This window comes from Papaver somniferum, chromosome 9 (assembly GCF_003573695.1).
Source record: "Papaver somniferum cultivar HN1 chromosome 9, ASM357369v1, whole genome shotgun sequence".
NCBI lineage: Eukaryota > Viridiplantae > Streptophyta > Magnoliopsida > Ranunculales > Papaveraceae > Papaver > Papaver somniferum.
In genome coordinates, this window is record NC_039366.1 from 32,607,870 (window position 1) to 32,616,828 (window position 8,959).

The following is an 8,959-nucleotide window of genomic DNA, read 5'->3' on the forward strand; positions in this document are numbered from 1 at the left end:
GATATCGGTTTATGTTAGTATGCTACCTTCTTCAAGTTCAACATCGTCATCTGGTATGTAATCAGATAGAAGATCAAGTTGTATTGGCTTCCTTAGCCAACTTTGTTTGCAAAGTAATGCCTCAACTGTCCTTGTAGATAAAGAGCTTCTACAAGGACTTAAAACTCGCTTTCCTGTGCTAAAAGCAGATTCAGGGGCAACAGACGACACATGAATGGCTAGTATATCCTTAGCCATATGTGCAAGTACCTTATACTTGTTACTGTTGGTCTTCCACCAACCCAACAAGTCAAAATCATCATCACCATCTTCTCCTTCACCTTCTTCATACTTTTCAATGAAATATTTATCCAACTCTGCTTTTCCCACATCATCACTTGGGCTGCTTTTGAACCTCTTACTCCTTGACATCAACTCTTTCATACGACTAGGCCCTGCCCCTGGTTTACTTACCACTGCTTGTCCCTGAATAGAAGTACTTAACTCCTCCTCATGAACTGAATACACATCTTTATATTCTTCAAATAAAATCTTAAAATCTAATAACACACTCCTCACAACAAATTCAACCTTAGAAGACTTCTTCCCATACAAGCACTCAAGAGCAAATAAAAGTCCTTTTTCTTTCTCTCTAGGATCCAACAACATGGAAAAAAAGGTTGTAGAGTTCATCTTTGCATAATCACCCAAATATTTGTTATACTTCTTAAACATTTTTCCATCCATAGTAGCAATAAAAGGATCTTCATAAATGATAACTAATTGCCATAAGAAAGTGTTTGTTGTTACCTTAGTTGAGGCTAAAAATGCAACAGTGGCATCAAAGAATACCTTCAAGCATTTGACAAGGCCTCTGGAAAAGACCCAGTCCTCTTGACATGGAGCAGGTTTCTTCACTAATACCTTCTTCTTCTTCTTCTTCTTCTTCTTCTTTTTTGCCTTATTCTTTCCCTTCACCTCAACTTCTTCTTCTTCTTTTTCTTCACTAAAAACTTCTTCTTCTTTACCAACATTAACATCAATATCAAAATCATTAGCATTAGGTAAGTCTTTATTATTGTCTTTTGGGAAATAAAACAACTTCTGATATTCCTTATCATACCTTTCTAACCTAGTGAAAGCTCTTTCAAACACTAGTGCAGCCTCTAACATCAAGAATGTGTTGTTCCATCTAGTTTTAACATCTAATATCAATGTTATCTTAGACTCTATTCCAACTAAATTTGCACAATGCCTAAGCTTAGCCAACCTAGCTGGAGAACCCTTTATATACTTGACAACTGACTTGATTCTTGAAATTGATTTGTTGTAGACCCTCACAACATCTTTTACCACAAGTGCAAGTACATGAGCTGCACACCTTACCTGAAAAGGTGAATTCAAACAAGTATTATATTTTTTTACAAAGTAACTAATAAACATAATATTAAGTAGAAAGTAAAAAAAAAGTCATATACATATACTTACATGCAAGTACTTAGCTCTCTCTTCTGCCCTTGTCATTGAAACAATACTAGTGGTTAAATAATCCATTGATACCTTGTTGGCACTAGCATTATCCAAAGTGACAGTAAACACATCTTTAAGCCCCCAATCAGACAAACACTTCTCCAACATCTCACCAATATCAATTCCTTTGTGACCACTAACCTCACAAAACATAATAATTCTCTTTTCTAACTTCCAGTGCTGATCAATAAAGTGAATTGTTATACAGGTGTAGTTGAATTTGGTGAAGTCCATGTGTCTGTTGTCAAACTAACCCTCTGCTTGCTTGACTTGAAGTAATTTTTCAACTTTTCTTTCTCTGATACATACATTTCTAATAAACATCTATAAACAGTCATTCTACTTGGTACAACAAATCTAGGCTCTAAGACATGCATTAATCTCCTAAACCCTTCACCCTCAACTGCTCTAAAGAATATCTCATCAATTATAATAAACTCAACAACTGCCCTTTTACATTTTCTTGAATGAAAATAGTAGACATTAACTGACCTTCATCCTCACCCAGTGTTGCGGGTTTTAATGTCAGAGTTTGTTATCCTTTTGGCTTTGGCTTGTTAGGATTCTGCTTGCATCTGTTAAAGTGCTTCCACATTCCACTTGTATCGTTCCTTCCAGTATGAGCCTTTATTATCTTCTTGAAGTAATTTCATTCAGCTTCTTGAACATTCTTCCTAGTGAAACGATTCCAAATGTCAGAAGTTATCTTACCAATGTTGCCACCCAATTGAGTAGAAGTAGCTTCTACATCTACTGTTACTGTCTCTAGTTGTGCTGCTCCATCTGTTGGTTGGATAGAGGATCCAACAACTGTATCTGTAGCAGTTGTAGGTGTAGCAACTGAAGTAGGTGTAGGAGTAGCTGTTCCACAAGCTTGACTTGATGCATCCATGCTTGAACTTTGAGAAATCACAAATAAACATAAACATAAGTAATTAAGTACTGAAGTACATGATACATTTTCATTGCATTCATATATTCATACACTTATAAATAGAGAAGAAATCAAATAAGTACTGAAATACATTCACATTTTCAGAGCTTTCATACATTCGTACTTATAAAGTGACGAAGAAATAAGAACTGAAAATAAAACCTCAAAGGAAATAAGAATTAAGAACTGAAAATAAAGTCTATTTGAAAATAAAGTCTAGTATTTTTTTATACATATAAAAGTTCTTTTTTTTTTTCAATCATAAAAAAATTTATTACCAAAGAAGAACTCAAAGTTAAGAACAGTTAGTCTTGACAGGCCAAGACCAACTAAAAAGAATACAAAAAAGGGGTGAAAAAGCTAAGATAAACAAGAAAGCTCTCTTTTACAAAAATTCAGAAAAATCTAAAGTAGTGTGCATCTTCCTGTTACATTATTCTCAAAGAATCTGGTATGCCCTTATAAAGAGTTAGTACTCCTCTGCTTAGCTTTGTCCCATCATTTGCAAGTTGATCAACTGAGAAGTTTATTTCCCTAAATCCATGTATGAAAGTAATACTTCTCAAAGACTGAATTATTTTCCACCATCTATTCTTTACTATCCAAGGTATTCTTCCACTGGTGAATGCTAATATAACAGCTTTAGAATCTAAGCTGAAACATATATCAAGAAGATGTTTATTCACATCCCACTCTCCATCTGTTATCAAAGCCATTACCTCAGCAATGTAGTTTTTTGTTGTACCCAACCCTCCACTACCAGCTCCTAGGCAAGCACCATCATTTGATCTTGCAATAAATCCAATACCTGGAGCTCCTGGGTTTCCTTGTGCAGCTCCATCACAACATATAAGAGTTTGATTAACTTGAGGAAGTTTGAAAAATACCTCCTTCGCAACAACACATTTGCTCTTTATTCCTTTTATACCAAAACTCATTATAATGTTCAGATCATGTAAACTGTTTTTCATAAGTCCCTTAACCCTGACTCCACACTCCTTTGTGAAATTTAATATTTTGTTCTTGAATTTCATAATGTTGGCATCAATATTTTCATGCAACTTAAGACTTCTAGTCATATACTGTCGTATTAAATCCGAGTTAAGCTTTGCGAATCAAGCGTAACCATTAAAGACATTGTTCATAAATATTAAAGACATCAAAGTTCTAAGCATTAAGCATAAGTTCTAAGCATTAATGATGTGATCTCTGTTATGATTAGGATTGTGGGTGCATCTCTTAAAGTGCTTCCACAAGGCAACAGTTCCATTTTTGAAGTTGTTAGCCCTAAATGTTCTTCCACAATAATTGCAAGTGTCTTCTTCAACATTTCTCCTAGTGAAATGGCGCCATATTATGTTCCGAACCCTAGCTGGAATTGATGCATCCATCACTGACAAACAATTCCATATAACCTCAGTAAACTACACAGTGCCAAACTAGTAAACTACACACATGAGTGACATGACATAACACAACAAAAAAGTAAAATGCTAACCTCAGTAAGAGCAACTAGATGTCCTGTCTCTAGTCCAATAACAGGCATCAACAACTAATCAAGATAACCTGCAACAATACAGTTGATCAAGTCAGATAAACAAAGCAATCAAAATGAAATTTTAAAAACAAGACAAGATACTTTTAGAAACATTGATCACAATTCAATCTTAGAGTCAATTTCAGTGTCCCAACATTTTTAACAATCAAAATAGATGACTAAGGGTTCTTGATGCTGAGTCCAGTGTCACTCAAGAATCTTTCTACATGATTCAATCACATATACTAGCAACCTTCAGCACAATTAGATGCCCAATACGAAAAAAATATAAAGAACACTACAATTGTGAAAGATTCAAATTATTCAATCACATAATCTAGTAAATTTCAGCACAATTAGATGCCCCCAATACAGATAAATCGAAAGAACACTACAATTATACATGATTCAATCACTAACAATCTACTAAATTTCAGCACAATTCAACAAATTGACATAACCCCATTACTCCAGTCCAGAACTCAAAATAAGTAAACCCCGTAAGAATTCATAACAATCCAAAATCCTAATTAATCCAATCCCAGATTTCATTAAAAGAAAATATTTTGATGAACTTACCATTGGTTAACAATTTCTGAGTTGGACAGATTGTTCCTTGAATCTTTTCCCTTCAAAAATCAAAATAAAGCTCAAATTAACAAAATCAAGTAACCCAGTAGTCCAAATCAAACGATTTAAACACAATAATGAATACAACTTGATTAAAATTGAAGAAGAAAAAAAGGAAAAAAACTTACGAGGGAAACAATTTAATCACTGATTTTTATTCTTCTTCTTCTGGATCGAGAGTGAAATATAGAGTTCGTGCAGTTGAAGTATGTATGGAGAAGAAAAGAAATCTTCCCTGTAAGGCTGGCTCTAATGGAGTTCTTGTTCTTCTTCTCTTTCTCAGAGAGAGAATACGGGAAAAAAAGAGACCAAATGAGAAACCCTAGCCAAAATTATCTATATATACCATCCCTAGATCTAACGGCTATCAGTAATCTACTACCCCTAAATCCTATGGTTAGAATTATTCGGTACTTTCGGTCCGGGACGACATGCAATAGTGGAAAATGGGTATTATACAACTCATATCAGAGACCCTCATTGACCGTAGTAGGACCGTTGACCAAATATAACAGTCCCTGATATGGTAAAAATACGGACAAAATCCGAGAGTATATTCAGCCGTATCTGAATAGGAAAATATATTTACCATTCTGCCATCCAAAACAGAGTCCCTTAAACTGCGATTCAGATCTGGTACTTCTGTGTCAGAATTTTTTGGGCCCACGCAGTGTACTGCCACGATTGAGCCATCTGAAGTGAACGGCTGGATGAACATACCTTATCTCTTTGTTTTTATCACTAAACCAAATACCCTTCGTACTCTGCCTCACATGTCTCCCTCTCCATCTAAACCTATCTTCTCTTTCTCTTCCTAGAAACTAAAACAAAAAACCTAGTTGTTTCTCCTCAAGAACATATGGGTTGAATTATTAATCGAAGAAGAAATCTTCCACCATCACTAAGTCATATCTTTTCATCGTTATCTTCGATCTGAAACCAATTTCATCTTCCATCATATTAACTCAAAAGTAAGTAGTTGTCGGAAATAATTTCTTTCCATCTCAGAAAATCAGATAATTGATTTTTTGGAATTGAAGAGATGGATAAAAATGGAGGAGGGTATAATCTAAGAACAGTAGAAGAAGTATCTAGATATTTTAAAGGTAGAAGAGCTGGAATGATTAAAGATCTTACTTCTGGTTAGTATTCAATTTGATTCTTCTACTCATCTACAATTTCTTTTTTAACTTTGGTTTTTTTTGTTGTTGGAATTTTAGGGTTTATGGGTTTTGGTTCTAATTTGTTTTTGTTTGTGTTTATTTGTGGATTGTACATATGGAAGAATTTTTCACGCAGTGCGATCCTGGTGATGATATTTCTTCTCCTTCGATCTTATCTCTATTTACACCATTTTTGTTAATTATCGGCTATTTTTTCATGTTTCTTTTGGGATTTGTTTTTCGAGTTTAGTTATCAATGTTGGTATGATTAGTAGATTAGGGTTGATTTGAGGGGTTTTGCTTGTTAGGGGTTGTGTTTTCTTGATTTTTTTGATGTACTGATTTGACCGAATTAGAGTATTTGATTCGATTTGGATTAAATAGTTGTTATTGTTTGAAGCGGATTTTAGTGTGTTTTAAGAGGATTTTAATGTGGGGATTCAAGATGGGTGACTTTAATGCTGTTTTAGATTCTGGGATTGTAGTTAAATCTTGGTATTGTTGCTCAAATTGAGTTATAGTAGTCAGCTTCTGGGGTTGATGCTAAAATTGGGTTTTTAATTGATCATGTTAAGCCTTGGTTTGGAATTGTTGGCGATGTAACCTGTGTGCTTTTATGGTTTACAGTGGACAAAAACAATGGAGGTTATGAAACCTATGGATATGTTTCAGCTGCTCAAGATCCTAACATGTATTTTAACCAAGGCTATATTCTGCCAACTACTAGGTATATATTACTTATGAATGCATAAGATATCTTATAAATGCATTTTGTTTTATATAAATTGGAGTCAATTAGCTCATAGGATTCATGTATAGTCAACGACTAGAAGACTAGAATTTGAGAATGATATCGTGCCAGAATGAACGTGGTATGGCTAGCTAGTCCAAACTGGTAGCTAGGATTATCTTTTAAATTTCTATATGGTAGATTGATTAGTCCTATTTTGGAAAACTACTGCAATGACATTCAAGTGGTGTAGGGTAGGAGTATCGTAGCTTGTGGATTGGTTCCTTGTTTGTCTTTAAAATGCGGAATACTGCGAATGTCTCCATAGAATATGATGACTGTTACGGCTTAGGATGGATGGATTTTATTTCAAATACAAAATAAATTCCATTGGGTACTGATAAGCTAGGGATTCTTCATGTTAAATGGGTTTTCCCCCAAATTTATTTAAAATGTCAGAGTGTCTCTTTTGATTGTGTGTACTCTATTTAACTTGTAAATCTCGTTATCTAGATTTAGACCATCCTCATTTAACATACATTTTTAATATCATGGGTTTGTTATATGTGACCTAGGTTGCAATTTATAAAGATTGTCAATGCGAAAACTCATGAACTGTTTTTATTTTGTCTGTATTACAATTAATGCCTTTTGCCAGTGATTTGTTCGATGTTATACTTCTTTGATGGTTTTCAGTAGTAGACACTAGATGCATTCTTGTGTTCGCACTATCGGTTCTCTGCTGTTCACTCATCTAGAGTTCAGAAGCACTATGATCCTGGGTGTCATGATGAGCTTGGACTAAACTTTTGTGCTAAACTATTTATGTGGGCAAGACTTGCATAACATTACTTTTGTCTTGTTAATGACATATCTATCGACTTGCAGACAGTAAATGTAAGTTTGCATGGTCATTAGACCATGATTCCTACATATTGTGGACCTCTTTATTAGACCATGGTTTCGTTATTATACTGTGATTTCCTACATATTGGGGACCTTTTTATTAGACAATGGTTTTGTCACTAATAAAGAGATTTTTCCTTTAATTTGATTTCATTCTCCTTTACCCTGCAGCCGAATTGTTTAATTTTAGCAATTTCACCTGTATTATCATGCACGTTTGTTGTGGAACAGAGCAGAGGGTCAATCAAATGATTTTCTTTTCTTGTGTTGTCTGGTTGTTCCCAAAATTATACTTGGTTATCTATGAGCTTTGGTGTATTTCATACTCAAATTGATGCATAATGGTCGATTTTGCAGCACTTGGAAACTGTAATCAAGTCTCGCATCCCAGGACTCCAGTCGCTAATTAATAAAAGTATTGCTGAACTAGAGGCGAAATTCATTCGTTTTGGCAAGCCTTTTGCTTCTGATGCTGGAGTAAGTCTAGCTTAAATCTCAGTCTTCAATTCAGAGCCTATTGTATTTAGTCTTCGATATGCACTTATGAGCAAACATGGACTAAGTTATGGAGATTTGCCGTCTTTTGACCTAATTCACTAATTGTGGTTTTTAGTAGGGTAAATTGTACTCAATTATGGAGATTTGTCGTCTTTATGATGGAATTTTCAAAGAACATCTTGACGGTATGTATGTAGCTGGTAGATTGGAATGTAGCTGGTGTTACTTTCTGGTAGATTGGAATGTAGCTGCCCCGGCGCACACATGTGAGTTGACAAAAAAACTTGAACCTCCTTTTGTGATTTGATTTTGAGTTTTATCTGTTGCCTTAGAATGATCTATCTGTCCCCCTGTGATGTTGTTATTTACAAAAAAAAAAAACATGAGCTTCCAAAGGGTTCAACCCATTTCTTTGTATCAGCCTTCCATTGCCCTGAAGATCTTGTTTTGTTTCAAGCTTGTCCTCCGTAGTTATGGTTGTGAGATAACTTTCCTGCAGTGTGTGGCCAATATTTCATGTCTTGATGGATATTATTAGTTGTTAAGTTACATATGCTTCTACTGGAGGGCAGTTTGGAGTCCAACTCATTGATTGAATTCTGTAACATATTTCATAACTTACTTTTGATAATATTGTCATCTCTTAACTTATTTTGCTCTACCATGTATGATGAACTAAACGAGGTTGTTGATTTGCTTTGCAGGAACGATGTTCTTTGTCGTATGTGAACCAGGGACAAACACATTGATGCTCTACTTGATATCAATCATGAAGTATTGGCTAAGTTCATCGTCATCGGAGGTGCTTATCGTTTTATTGTTTAAAATGTTGTTGTTAGAACTTACTAGCTAGCTCAGGCATGTATTGTTATGAACTCATTCATCCTTTTTTGTATAGTTTTAAACCCAATGGATAAAATGAATGAATGTTGAATTCACAGTTTGAGTTTAAATTTGAAGTATCATTCGAATTTAAGTTAAAATTGAGTTGCATTTGAATTTCAGTTCAATTTGAGGTTGCATTTGAATTTCAGTTCAATATGAAGTTGCAT

General features: G+C 34.6%; 1 long non-coding RNA gene across 4 annotated transcripts; it reads left to right on the forward strand.

Annotated features, from left to right (window-relative positions):
* Positions 1–5,444: 5,444 nt before the first annotated feature.
* Positions 5,445–8,652, forward strand: LOC113307992. 4 transcript variants are annotated; one of them, XR_003339425.1, is made up of 6 exons: positions 5,445–5,752; positions 5,896–5,919; positions 6,401–6,500; positions 7,767–7,886; positions 8,023–8,173; positions 8,612–8,652. It is a non-coding gene; the product is annotated as an uncharacterized LOC113307992 (long non-coding RNA). The 4 variants fall into 4 exon arrangements; XR_003339422.1 differs by having other exon boundaries at positions 5,896–6,500; XR_003339423.1 differs by having other exon boundaries at positions 5,896–6,500; positions 8,026–8,173.
* The last annotated feature ends 307 nt before the right edge of the window (positions 8,653–8,959 follow it).